At 44.3% G+C, this 15,412-nt stretch overlaps 1 non-coding gene across 1 annotated transcript; it reads left to right on the top strand.

Annotated features, from left to right (window-relative positions):
* The first annotated feature begins 3,042 nt into the window (after positions 1-3,042).
* TRNAA-UGC (transfer RNA alanine (anticodon UGC)) lies at positions 3,043-3,114 on the top strand. Its single transcript has one exon. It is a non-coding gene; the product is annotated as a tRNA-Ala (tRNA).
* Positions 3,115-15,412: the final 12,298 nt, after the last annotated feature.

The raw sequence follows: 15,412 nt of genomic DNA, 5'->3' as shown, positions 1-15,412 counted from the left end.
GAAGGCACATCCAGAGTTCCCCTTACAGGTGGAAATCAGTGCCTACCAACTAGCGCCTGTGTGTTGTAGTTCTTCCCTGCTGAGCATTCGGGATAGTCCCCGCAACTTTCGTATCTGTTCTTTCTCTTTCTCTCCGTCCCCCAAGTTATTGTGTGGATAGGATGCACCCATTTGACGGGAAGATTCGGAGCTATTCTGGGACCCTAGAGACGCCCCTCTCCCACTTTGCCCCCTATGTCTGCTTAGGTGATGTAAGGTAGACAGCCAACCTAAAATCCTGCCGCTGTTTGAAGTAATGCTTGAAGTCTGTCACTTCCTCGGTGTTCCGGCCACCGGCGCCTCAGTAGGATGTTGCCAATCTCGGGGCATGACTCCTACTGGATATCTCCTTGTGCTGCGATTTCGTTTCTCACTTCTCCACAATATCCTTCGCTTCGTGTCCTTCCTTAGGATGCCGCCGCAAGGTAGTACAGGCGCGGCTCCGTAACGTTCTGTCCTTTCTGCTAGGTACCTGCCAGGATCCCACCCCTGACAGGTCCTCCCTGGAACTCTCCCAGGCTGCGTTCTGTTCTAACTTCCTATCCAACCCCCAGTTTTACCAGTGTGAGGAGTGGCCTAATACATAGTGCCTTTTGCTCCCCCTGGTGGCCGGAGTGTGAAGTGTAATGTGTGACTGTGATACCTGGTCAGGTGAACTCCTTTAGTGCAATCAGACATAACATCACTCCCCTTAGTGGCAGAGCGACATTATTGCAACGACCAGGACCCTGGGGCTCTGCACATGCGCTGCACCCCAGACGGCACCGGAAGCAGTGTTTGTGATGATCTGGATACATTGGATGTCAATTGCCGCATTGTGAAAGTTCCTGGTCTCACAGCCAGCTCATCGGGTAAGCGCATGTGCATAGTATTTGGTGCACATTTTGACCTTATGGCGGCTGACAAGCATCATGATGTGGTGTGTGTTTCATGGTCGGCACACCCGGCTGAGTCACCAATGAGGTAAGGTGTTGCGATTAATCAATATGGGACAAATACTGTTGTTTGCTCTCGTATGGGTACTTCTGTTATTTTCATCCTGATTCGTTTCCGGCTGCCATATCCCCTAATGAGTCCCGGTGGGATGAAACGCGTTGGGTGGCGGCGGTCCCGGCTGTAGGTGCTCCTTGGCCTGAATGGCAATTTTTCCTCTGAATTGGACTATGGTGTTAAGCCTTCAGCTCAACAGGAGAATTTATTAATACTGTGGAGATCTTTTTTCTGATTGGATGGGTGAGATTGTTCATATTCCCTACTATTGATCTCCATTGTATATTTGGGGAAAAGTGATTGACGTGTAACTTCTACATACAGATTACCATGGCCCTAATGGTTCATTCTTGTCTATTCTTTGCTACATTGCCAGTATTACTGATGTTGATGGCTTTATGATAGACAGTCTGTTCTCTGGCTTGATCATTTTGGTTCATATATAAGAGTCTTGTTCAGGGATATTGACTTTTATGGCTGTTGTGTCCATATATTTTAATTTACTAATAAATGTTAAGTTTTAAAGGTCCCTAATTTTGCTAATTACACACAAATACACATACAAAACAAATATACACACAAACACAAAACCAATCAAACTAAAATATCAACTAAAATGTACAACCCTGCTGAAGATAATGGGTAAAAGGGGCTTTCTGTTTTTTGAAAAGTTGTATCCCCAGGCGCAGCTTGTTGTTTAAAACAAACCTGCTCTACTCATCTCCCCCAGGTCCAGTTCTGCTTCTCTACTCCTGCTCCTGGTGTTAATTCTTGTATGAGTTTAGTAGCTTATGCCATTCACACGGGCACCGCTGCTGAGCTCAGCGATTGGCTGCAGTGCTGTTGACGTGCTGCCAGCACTGCATAGACATCAGAAGGAGCAACATGACACAGTGCTGTTCCTGGGGAGGGCAAGTGAAGCACAGTTTTGTTTTTTTACAATGAACTGCACAACTTTCTGGAAAATAGAAAACCCTTTCAACTCAAGTTCCCAACATGTAAAGATATCATATAACACATAGGACAAAGAGGAGCTTCAGCCATTGTTTGATCAGGCTCTATTAAAACACACTACTGTTTGAGAAATCTTTTTATGAATGGCCGAGATGTAAAATCCCAAGCTCGTATTTACAAATGTTCCTCGTTGTCTCGTCCACCAATGTTCTTTATTAATTGTAGAAGAACAATAGGCTGGAAGTAATTGAATATATGATGAAAGCTGTTAGCCTTCAGCTGCATAAAGGAGAACATGGTAAGCCACGATAGAACATCATTTGGGCTTCTTCCTGGCAGACTGTGATCATATCTGAAGATTTCTGTTCCGCTCCATCAAGCCTGGAAATTAGGTTGTAGATCATAGTCACATCTGTCGAGAAGTCAATAACAATCACCCCAGGTAATCTTTCCCAGTGTTTGCACCAGATGCGTTTTATTGACCCGTTTCTATTAATACGTTCTTGAAATGATCCTAAAAATGTTCTCTTTTAACCTATTGTTGACTTTAAGAATTTTTACAAACTCGTCTGATAATTGAATTTATAAACTGAGCAATGCGTATAGAAATCTAGGGTGCGGTGGGAACACTCTTTGTAGTCTGTGTGCTTTCTGTTCGTATGGTAAATTGTTGACTCCTTTTTAGTATTCTTCTTTTATCAAATGTTGAACAGTAATGATATATTTGGCACAAATTATACCAGTCCAATTCTTTATTCATGTTTAGTGCACTTTTCTATGTTAGATAAGAGCACTGAGCAGTCATGTGAAGGTACATACATTCCATTTTTATCATATACAGATTGATATCCTCTCTCCTTCTGTTCCTGTCGTGACTCGTATTGTCTATGATTACTGTACCTGTTTTTATGATGTATACCCCTCCTTGGCTCTATAATAATAACAAATAATAATAATATACAGTGCGGCATATTGACAATAGTAATTGTTGTTTAGCTGCTCTTTTCACCCCTTCCTTACTACAGGTGATCTGTGTTGGTTTTCCATCATCTACCAGTAGGGGATGTAGCTCAGTGGTAGAGCGCATGCTTTGCATGTATGAGGCCCCGGGTTCAATCCCCGGCATCTCCACTTTATTCTTGAAGAGGTAAGCTATAGGCTGGACCACGGTGAGTCATTGGACGTGGTATATCTCGATTTTTCCAAAGCGTTTGATACCGTGCCGCACAAGAGGTTGGTACACAAAATGAGAATGCTTGGTCTGGGGGAAAATGTGTGTAAATGGGTTAGTAACTGGCTTAGTGATAGAAAGCAGAGGGTGGTTATAAATGGTATAGTCTCTAACTGGGTCGCTGTGACCAGTGGGGTACCGCAGGGGTCAGTATTGGGACCTGTTCTCTTCAACATATTCATTAATGATCTGGTAGAAAGTTTACACAGTAAAATATCGATATTTGCAGATGATACAAAACTATGTAAAGCAGTTAATACAAGAGAAGATAGTATTCTGCTACAGATGGATCTGGATAAGTTGGAAACTTGGGCTGAAAGGTGGCAGATGAGGTTTAACAATGATAAATGTAAGGTTATACACATGGGAAGAGGGAATCAATATCACCATTACACACTGAACGGGAAACCACTGGGTAAATCTGACAGGGAGAAGGACTTGGGGATCCTAGTTAATGATAAACTTACCTGGAGCAGCCAGTGCCAGGCAGCAGCTGCCAAGGCAAACAGGATCATGGGGTGCATTAAAAGAGGTCTGGATACACATGATGAGAGCATTATACTGCCTCTGTACAAATCCCTAGTTAGACCGCACATGGAGTACTGTGTCCAGTTTTGGGCACCGGTGCTCAGGAAGGATATAATGGAACTAGAGAGAGTACAAAGGAGGGCAACAAAATTAATAAAGGGGATGGGAGAACTACAATACCCAGATAGATTAGCGAAATTAGGATTATTTAGTCTAGAAAAAAGACGACTGAGGGGCGATCTAATAACCATGTATAAGTATATAAGGGGACAATACAAATATCTCGCTGAGGATCTGTTTATACCAAGGAAGGTGACGGGCACAAGGGGGCATTCTTTGCGTCTGGAGGAGAGAAGGTTTTTCCACCAACATAGAAGAGGATTCTTTACTGTTAGGGCAGTGAGAATCTGGAATTGCTTGCCTGAGGAGGTGGTGATGGCGAACTCAGTCGAGGGGTTCAAGAGAGGCCTGGATGTCTTCCTGGAGCAGAACAATATTGTATCATACAATTATTAGGTTCTGTAGAAGGACGTAGATCTGGGTATTTATTATGATGGAATATAGGCTGAACTGGATGGACAAATGTCTTTTTTCGGCCTTACTAACTATGTTACTATGTTACTATGTTACTATGTTACTATCTACACTTAGTCCTCATTCTGATGTCCATTTTACACATACGTGTTCGATCTTTGATTTTCACGGATAGAATACACACGCCTTATAGTTTATTCGGCTTTTCACATATATGTGCTCTTTTGCAGACCAAGTGGTTCGTAAAATTAAAGGAGGCATCCGGTTTTGATCCAAGTCAAAATCTCCCATACATATCGATGGGTATGTGATAATCATGGGCAGCACTCGGATGCCATCCATTTGCAATCCAAGCGTTTCTGTTTTTAACATTGTAAGGCCTCTTTCACACGTCAGTGTCTCCGGTACGTGTACTGACAGTTTTTTCACGTACCGGAGACACTGACACACATAGACCCATTCAAATGAATGGGTCTATGCACACGTCTCCGTGTTTTTCATGCAAAACATGGGGAGATGTCAGCTTTTCTCTGGCAGCACGTACCACAATATGTCCCGCACACGTGCACATGGAGAACAGTGTGCACTCTCCTCCGTGTGCACGTACCGCCTGCAGGAGAGACAGCGCTACAGTAAGCGCTGTCCCCACTGCGTGTGGTGCTGAAGGTGGCATTCATCTCTTGTCCCCTGCAGGAGAGAAGAGATGAAAAATCAAGTTTTTTTTTGTGTGTGTTAAAAATAAAGTTTGGGGGTCACCTCCTGCCTCCCATCCCCTGTGCGCCCGCCCGCTTGTAGAGAAATACTCACCCAGCTCCTGCGATGTCTGCTCTCAGCGCCGGCAGCAGGTCCTGTGTGAGCGGTCACATGGTACCGCTCATTGCAGTGATGAATATGCGCATATTCATCACTGTAATGAGCGGTATCACGTGACCGCTCACACAGGACAGGTTGCCGGCGCTAAGAGCATACATCGCAGGAGCTGGGTGAGTATTTCTCGCCAAGCGGGTGGGCGCACGGGGGATGGGAGGCGGGAGATGACCCCAAACTTTATTTTTAACAAAAAAAAACCCTTGATTTTTCATTCCTTCTCTCCAGCGAACGCTGCTGGGGAGAAGGAATGAATGTCGGCTTCAGCACCAAAGGCAGGGGACAGTGCTTAACTGTAGCGCTGTCTCCTGCACGGTCCTTGTGGTCCTCAGTTGGCACACGGGCGGCACATGGCTGCCGCACATGTGCCACACCGATGTGCTACATGAGCACATGGACACACGGACACGGATAATTCCAGTACCGAATTATCTGGACGTGTGAAACTGGCCTAATGGATAAGAGAAATCTTTGGGAGGGTTTTTTTGCATACAATAAACTCAGTGATGTTCCAGTAATGGTAAAAAACTGATACTGGACAAATACTGATGAAAATCTGAAACCATATTCATAACTGCAATATGTCTTAGTGTCCAGGTCCCATAGTATCTGCTATGTCTGCCCTGCATTGGTTATTATGAGGCTACATCTGCACAGGACTGTTTTTCTTATAGGAGAGGAAATAAAAAAATTCCCTACCTAAAGCATGCTGCATTTGGAAAAAATGCTGGACACTCCAAAAATTAAAATCACTAAAACAAACAGTTGTTTGCATTGTATTTCATATTTTCCTACCGACTCCAGAGCCAACCTCTGGATTCAGCAAGTTTTACTACAAAAAATGTAAAGATTGCATGGAAAAAAAAAATGTTGCAATGTTTTGGGGGGTTTTGTACTTGCCTTTTGCCACTTTTTTTAACACCAGTCTGCAATTTTGGATGTGAATGAGTAGTGAAATATAACACTACAACATTGTGAATTTACGTGGCAGCTTCCATACCCTTGATGTGTTTTTTTTGGGTCCCTTTCTTTCATGCATTTTCGCGTAGGCTTTTCCATAAAAAAAAAAAGAAAAAACAAGTGGCCAAAAATGGGACAATTTCTGGCACAAAGCAAGCCAACTGAAAAATGGTGTAAAAGGACCACAAAATTCGGACTAGTGCTATCCGTTGTTTTGAAGGATAGCACTGGTCCCCACGTTATTCTATGAAGGATATTTAATCCAAAGCAACTTATTTCTGTGGGCCGCAATCAATCACTTGTTACCATAATAACATATGAGTACCAGGAACGCTCAGTAACTTGTGTATGATTGACCCATGAATGTAAAATGACTGTTGTACGTAACATCAGCAATTCTCCCAAATAGCTGCTGATTTATAGGAGGCCGGAAGCTGGTGTGAAAAATCACAAGTAAATACCCTATGATTGCAATGTCCACTATACAAAAAACCTGCTGCCAAAACACACTTGACTTTATTTGTAGATGAAATTTCAAGACCTATCTCCTTTTATAACATACAGTACAGACCAAAAGTTTGGACACACCTCATTTAGAGATTTTTCTGTATTTTCGTGACTATGAAAATTGCACATAGCAGTCATCAAAGCAAAAGGTGGCTACTTTGAAAAACCTAGAATATAAGAAATAATTTCATTTGTTTCACACTTTTATGTTAAGTGTATAATTCCACATGTGTTAATTAATAGTTTTGATGCCTTCAGTGTGAATATACAATTTTCATAGTCATGAAAATACAGAAAAATCTTTAAATGAGAAGGCGTGTCCAAACTTTTGGCCTGTACTGCATGTTATGACATATTTTACTGCTCACTGACAGATTCTTGCTACTGTCAATGTAGACATTTTTTTGTTGCTTTTTTTACTTTAACCCCTTTCTGTCATTGGACGTACCATTCCGTCCATGTGGGGTGGGCCTTAATTCCCAAGGACGGAATAGTACGTCCAGCGCAATCAGCCTCGCTCATGGGGGGAGCGCGGCCGATCACGGCCGGGTGTCAGCTGCCTATCGCAGCTGACATCCGGCACCATGTGCCAGGAGCGGTCACGGACCGTCCCCGGCACATTAACCCCCGGCACACCACGATCAAACACGATCGCGGTGTGCCGGCGGTATAGGGAAGCATCGCGCAGGGAGGGGGCTCCCTGTGGGCTTCCCTGAGATGCCCGCAGCAACGCGATGTGATCGCGTTGCGGCGAGGGTCTCTTACCTTCCTCCCTGCAGCAGCCCCGGATCCAAAATAGCCGCGGCATCCGGGTCCTGCAGGGAGGGAGGTGGCTTACCAAGTGCCTGCTCAGAGCAGGTGCTTGGTAAGCCTGCAGCGCTGTAAGTCAGATTGCTGATCTGACAGAGTGCTGTGCAAACTGTCAGATCAGCGATCTGTGATGTCCCCCCCTGGGACAAAGTAAAAAAGTCAAAAAAAAAATTTCCACATGTGTAAAAAAAAAAAAATCCTAAATAAAGAAAAAAAAAATATTATTCCCATAAATACATTTCTTTATCTAAATAAAAAAACAAACAATAAAAGTACACATATTTAGTATCGCCGCGTCCGTAATGACCCAACCTATAAAACTGTCCCACTTGTTAACCCCTTCAGTAAACACCGTAAGAAAAAAAAAAACGAGGCAAAAAACAACGCTTTTTTATCATACCGCCGAACAAAAAGTGGAATAACACGCGATCAAAAAGACAGATATAAATAACCATGGTACCACTGAAAACGTCATCTTGACCCGCAAAAAACGAGCCACCATACAGCATCATCAGCAAAAAAATAAAAAGTTATAGTCCTCAGAATAAAGCGATGCAAAAATAATTATTTTTTCTATAAAATAGTTTTTATCGTATAAAAGCGCCAAAACATAAAAAAATGATATTAATGAGGTATCGCTGTAATCGTACTGAACCGAGGAATAAAACTGCTTTATCCATTTTACGAAACGCAGAACGGTATAAACGCCTCCCCCAAAAGAAATTCATGAATAGCTGGTTTTTGGTCATTCTGCCTCACAAAAATCGGAATAAAAAGTAAAAAGCGATCAAAAATTGTCACGTGCCCGAAAATGTTACCAATAAAAATGTAAACTCGTCCTGCAAAAAACAAGACCTCACATGACTCTGTGGACTTAAATATGGAAAAATTATAGCTCTCAAAATGTGGTAACGAAAAAATATTTTTTGCAATAAAAAGCGTCTTTCAGTGTGTGACGGCTGCCAATCATAAAAATCAGCTAAAAAAACTCGCTATAAAAGTAAATCAAACCCCCCTTCATCACCCCCTTAGGGAAAAATAAAAAAAATAAAAAATGTATTTATTTCCATTTTCCCATTAGGGTTAGGGCTAGGGCTAGGGTTAGGGCTAGGGTTAGGGTTAAGGTTAGGGCTAGGGTTAGGGCTAGGGTTAGGGCTAGGGTTAGGGCTAGAGTTAGGGTTGGGGCTAGGGTTAAGGCTACAGTTAGGGTTGGGGCTAAAGTTAGGGTTAGGATTACATTTACGGTTGGGAATAGGGTTGGGATTAGGGTTAGGGGTGTGTTTGGATTAGGGTTTCAGTTATAATTGGGGGGTTTCCACTGTTTAGGCACATCAGGGGCTCTCCAAACGCGACATGGCGTCCGATCTCAATGCCAGCCAATTCTGCGTTGAAAAAGTAAAACAGTGCTCCTTCCCTTCCGAGCTCTCCCGTGTGCCCAAACAGGGGTTTACCCCAACATATGGGGTATCAGCGTACTCAGGACAAATTGGACAACAACTTTTGGGGTCCAATTTCTCCTGTTACCCTTGGAAAAATACAAAACTGGGGGCTAAAAAATAATTTTTGTGGAAAAAAAAAGATTTTTTATTTTCACAGCTCTGCGTTATAAACTGTACTGAAACACTTGGGGGCTCAAAGTTCTCACAACACATCTAGATAAGTTCCTTGGGGGTCTAGTTTCCAATATGGGGTCACTTGTGGGGGGTTTCTACTGTTTAGGTACATTAGGGGCTCTGCAAACGCAATGTGATGCCTGCAGACCAATCCATCTAAGTCTGCATTCCAAATGATGCTCCTTCCCTTCCGAGCTCTGCCATGCGCTCAAGCAGTGGTTCCCCCCCATATATTGGGTATCAGCATACTCAGGACAAATTGGACAACAAGATTTAGGGTCCAATTTCTCCTGTTACTCTTGGAAAAATACAAAACTGGGGGCTAAAAAATAATTTTTGTGGAAAAATTTTTTTTTATTTGCACAGCTCTGCGTTATAAACTGTAGTGAAACATTTGGGGGTTCAAAGTTCTCACAACACATCTAGATAAGTTCCTTGGGGGGTCTAGTTTCCAACATGGGGTCACTTGTGGGGGGTTTCTACTGTTTAGGTACATTAGGGGCTCTGCAAACGCAATGTGATGCCTGCAGACCAATCCATCTAAGTCTGCATTCCAAATGATGCTCCTTCCCTTCCGAGCTCTGCCATGCGCTCAAGCAGTGGTTCCCCCCCACATATTGGGTATCAGCATACTCAGGACAAATTGGACAACAAGATTTAGGGTCCAATTTCTCCTGTTACCCTCGGGAAAATACAAAACTGGGGGCTAAAATATAATTTTGTGGGAAAAAATTTTTGTTTTATTTTTACGGCTCTGCATTATAAACTTCTGTGAAGCCCTTGGTGGGTCAAAGTGCTCACCACACATCTAGATAAGTTCCTTAGGGGGTCTACTTTCCAAAATGGTGTCACTTGTGGGGGGTTTCAATGTTTAGGCACATCAGTGGCTCTGCGAACGTAACATGGCGTCCCATCTCAATTCCAGTCAATTTTGCATTGAAAAGTCAAATGGCGCTCCTTCGCTTCCGAGCTCTGTCATGCGTCCAAACAGTGGTTTACTGTTATGACCTGGTGGTTAGGACAATAATGGACCAGGTGGTAAAGAGCACACGGAAAGACCTGATAGTTAATAATAATACAGGACAAGCTCTGGGACGTGGGAACTCTGCTGACCGCAATCCCTAATCCTATCACACACACTAGAAATAGCCGTGGATTGCTCCTAACGCTCCCTATGCAACTTGTCACAGCCTAAGGAACTAGCTAGCCCTAAAGATAGAAAACTAAGCCTACCTTGCCTCAGAGAAATTCCCCAAAGGAAAAGGCAGCCCCCCACATATAATGACTGTGAGTTAAGATGAAAATCACAAACACAGAGATGAAATAGATTTAGCAAAGAGAGGCCCGACTTACTGAACAGACAGAGGATAGGAAAGGTGACTTTGCGGTCAGCACAAAACTACAAAAAAACCACGCAGAGGGCGCAAAAGACGCTCCGCACCGACTCACGGTGCGGAGGCGCTCCCTCTGCGTCCCAGAGCTTCCAGCAAGCAAGACAAAAATCAAAATAGCAAGCTGGACAGAAAAATAGCAAACAAGAGAAATACAAGCAGGAACTTAGCTTCTGTTGGAGAAGACAGGTCACAAGAACGATCCAGGAGCGAACAGACCAATACTGGAACATTGACAGGTGGCATGGAGCAATGATCTAAGTGGAGTTAAATAGAGCAGCCAACTAACGAATTAACCTCGTCACCTGTGGAAGGAAACTCAGAAGCCGCAGCCCCACTCACAACCACCAGAGGAAGCCCATGGACAGAACCAGCCGAAGTACCATTCATGACCACAGGAGGGAGCTTGACAACAGAATTCACAACAGTACCCCCCCCCCTTGAGGAGGGGTCACTGAACCCTCACCAGAGCCCCCAGGCCGACCAGGACGAGCCAAATGAAAGGCACGAACCAGATCGGCAGCATGAACATCAGAGGCAAAGACCCAGGAATTATCTTCCTGACCATAACCCTTCCACTTGACCAGGTACTGGAGTTTCCGTCTCGAAATACGAGAATCCAAAATCTTCTCCACCACATACTCCAACTCCCCCTCAACCAATACCGGGGCAGGAGGATCAACGGATGAAACCACAGGCGCCACGTATCTCCGCAACAACGAACTATGGAATACATTATGGATGGCAAAAGAAGCTGGAAGGGTCAAACGAAATGACACAGGATTGAGAACCTCAGAAATCTTATACGGACCAATGAAACGAGGCTTAAACTTAGGAGAGAAAACCTTCATAGGAACATAACGAGACGACAACCAAACCAAATCCCCAACACGAAGTCGGGGACCCACACAGCGCCAGCGGCTAGTGAAACGTTGAGCCTTCTCCTGGGACAATGTCAAATTGTCCACCACATGAGTCCAAATCTGCTGCAACCTATCCACCACAGTATCTACACCAGGACAGTCCGAAGACTCAACCTGCCCTGAAGAGAAACGAGGATGGAAACCAGAATTGCAGAAAAACGGCGAAACCAAAGTAGCCAAGCTGGCCCGATTATTAAGGGCGAACTCAGCCAAAGGCAAAAAGGACACCCAATCATCCTTATCAGCAGAAACAAAGCATCTCAGATATGTTTCCAAAGTCTGATTAGTTCGTTCGGTTTGGCCATTTGTCTGAGGATGGAAAGCCGAGGAAAAAGACAAATCAATGCCCATCCTAGCACAAAAGGATCGCCAAAACCTCGAAACAAACTGGGAACCTCTGTCCGAAATGATGTTCTCCGGAATGCCATGTAAACGAACTACATGCTGGAAAAACAACAGCACCAAATCAGAGGAGGAAGGCAATTTAGACAAGGGTACCAAATGGACCATCTTAGAGAAGCGATCACAAACCACCCAAATGACCGACATCTTTTGAGAGACAGGGAGATCCGAAATAAAATCCATAGAAATATGCGTCCAGGGCGTCTTCGGGACCGGCAAGGGCAAAAGCAACCCACTGGCACGAGAACAGCAGGGCTTAGCCCGAGCACAAGTCCCACAGGACTGCACAAAAGAACGCACATCCTGTGACAAAGACGGCTACCAAAAGGATCTAGCCACCAAATCTCTGGTACCAAAGATTCCAGGATGACCAGCCAACACCGAACAATGAACCTCAGAGATATCTCTACTAGTCCATTTATCAAGGACAAACAGTTTCTCCGCTGGGCAACGGTCAGGTCTATCAGCCTGAAATTTTTGCAGCACCCGCCGCAAATCAGGGGAGATGGCAGACAAAATTACCCCTTCTCTGAGAATACCCGCCGGCTCAGGAACACCCGGAGAGTCGGGCACAAAACTCCTTGACAGGGCATCAGCCTTCACATTCTTAGAGCCCGGAAGGTACGAAACCGCAAAATCAAAACGGGAGAAAAATAGCGACCAACGAGCCTGTCTAGGATTCAACCGTTTGGCAGACTCAAGATAAGTCAAATTCTTGTGATCCGTCAAGACCACCACGCGATGCTTGGCTCCTTCAAGCCAATGACGCCACTCCTCGAATGCCCACTTCATGGCCAACAACTCTCGATTGCCAACATCATAATTGCGCTCAGCAGGCGAAAACTTTCTAGAAAAGAAGGCACACGGTTTCATCACCGAGCCATCAGAACTTCTTTGCGACAAAACAGCCCCTGCTCCAATCTCAGAAGCATCAACCTCGACCTGAAACGGGAGCAAAACATCTGGCTGGCACAACACAGGGGCAGAAGAAAAACGACGCTTCAACTCCTGAAAAGCTTCCACAGCCGCAGAAGACCACTTGACCACATCAGCACCCTTCTTGGTCAAATCAGTCAACGGTTTAGCAACACTAGAAAAATTACTGATGAAGCGACGATAAAAATTAGCAAAGCCCAGGAACTTTTGCAGACTCTTCACAGATGTCGGCTGAGTCTAATCATAAATGGCCTGGACTTTAACAGGGTCCATCTCGATAGTAGAAGGGGAAAAAATGAAACCCAAAAATGAAACCTTCTGAACTCCAAAGAGACACTTTGACCCCTTCACAAACAAAGAATTAGCACGAAGGACCTGGAACACCATTCTGACCTGCTTCACGTGAGACTCCCAATCATCCGAGAAGACCAAAATATCATCCAAATATACAATCAGGAATTTATCCAGGTACTCTCGGAAGATGTCATGCATAAAGGACTGAAATACTGATGGAGCATTGGAAAGCCCGAATGGCATAACCAGGTACTCAAAATGGCCCTCGGGCGTATTAAATGCTGTTTTCCATTCATCGCCCTGTTTAATACGCACAAGATTATACGCCCCTCGAAGATCTATCTTGGTGAACCAACTAGCCCCCTTAATTCGAGCAAACAGATCAGACATCAGCGGCAAAGGATACTGAAATTTGACCGTGATCTTATTAAGAAGGTGGTAATCAATACAAGGTCTCAAAGAACCATCCTTCTTGGCCACAAAAAAGAACCCTGCTCCTAACGGTGATGACGACGGGCGAATATGACCCTTCTCCAAGGATTCCTTTATATAACTCCGCATAGCGGCGTGTTCTGGCACAGATAAATTAAACAGTCGGCCCTTAGGAAACTTACTACCAGGAATCAAATTAATAGCACAATCGCAATCCCTATGAGGAGGTAGGGCACTGGATTTGGGCTCATCAAATACATCCCGGTAATCCGACAAAAACTCCGGGACTTCAGAAGGGGTGGATGACGAAATAGACAAAAATGGAACATCACCATGTACCCCCTGACAACCCCAGCTGGACACAGACATAGATTTCCAATCCAATACTGGATTATGGACCTGTAGCCATGGCAACCCCAAAACGACCACATCATGCAGATTATGCAACACCAAAAAGCAAATATCCTCCTGATGTGCAGGAGCCATGCACATGGTCAATTGGGTCCAGTACTGAGGCTTATTCTTGGCCAAAGGCGTAGCATCAATTCCTCTCAATGGAATAGGATACTGCAAGGGCTCCAAGAAAAAACCACAGCGCCTAGCAAACTCCAAGTCCATCAAATTCAGGGCAGCGCCTGAATCCACAAATGCCATACCAGAATAGGATGACAAAGAGCAAATCAGAGTAATGGACAAAAGAAATTTCGACTGTACCGTACCAATGGTGGCAGACCTAGCGAACCGCTTAGTGCGCTTAGGACAATCGGAGATAGCATGAGTGGAATCATCACAGTAAAAACACAGCCCATTCCGACATCTGTGTTCTTGCCGTTCAGCTTTGGTCAAAGTCCTATCACATTGCATAGGCTCAGGTCTATGCTCAGATAATACCGCCAAATGGAGCACAGCTTTACGCTCACGCAAGCGTCAATCGATCTGAATGGCCAAAGACATAGACTCATTCAGACCAGCAGGCATGGGAAATCCCACCATGACATTCTTAAGGGCTTCAGAGAGACCCTTTCTGAAAATTGCTGCCAGGGCACATTCATTCCACTGAGTGAGTACAGACCACTTCCTAAACTTCTGACAATATATCTCTACCTCATCCTGACCCTGACACAGAGCCAGCAAGATTTTCTCTGCCTGATCCACTGAATTTGGTTCATCATAAAGCAATCCAAGCGCCAGAAAAAACGCATCAACATCACGCAATGCCGGATCTCCTTGTGCAAGGGAAAATGCCCAGTCTTGAGGGTCGCCACGTAACAAAGAAATAATGATTTTCACTTGTTGAACAGGGTCACCTGAGGAGCGAGGTTTCAAAGCAAGAAACAATTTACAATTATTTTTGAAACTCAGAAACTTAGATCTATCCCCAAAAAACAAATCAGGAATTGGAATCTTAGGCTCTGACATCGTATTCTGAACCACAAAATCTTGAATGTTTTGTACACTTGCAGTGAGATTATCCATCCAAGAGGACAGACCTTGAATGTCCATCTCTACACCTGTATCCTGAACCACCCAGAGGTCTAGGGGAAAAGAAAGGCAAAACACAGTGCAAAGAAAAAAAAATGGTCTCAGAACTTCTCTTATCCCTCTATTGAGATGCATTAATACTTTGGGCCACCTGTACTGTTATGACCTGTTGGTTAGGACAATAATGGACCAGGTGGTAAAGAGCACACGGAAAGACCTGATAGTTAATAATAATACAGGACAAGCTCTGGGACGTGGGAACTCTGCTGACCGCAATCCCTAATCCTATGACACACACTAGAAATAGCCGTGGATTGCTCCTAACGCTCCCTATGCAACTCGTCACAGCCTAAGGAACTAGCTAGCCCTAAAGATAGAAAAATAAGCCTACCTTGCCTCAGAGAAATTCCCCAAAGGAAAAGGCAGTCCCCCACATATAATGACTGTGAGTTAAGATGAAAATCACAAACACAGAGATGAAATAGATTTAGCAAAGAGAGGCCCGACTTACTGAACAGA

This window comes from Ranitomeya imitator, chromosome 5 (assembly GCF_032444005.1).
Source record: "Ranitomeya imitator isolate aRanImi1 chromosome 5, aRanImi1.pri, whole genome shotgun sequence".
Taxonomy (NCBI): domain Eukaryota; kingdom Metazoa; phylum Chordata; class Amphibia; order Anura; family Dendrobatidae; genus Ranitomeya; species Ranitomeya imitator.
This window is presented reverse-complemented; position numbering and strand designations above follow the sequence as displayed.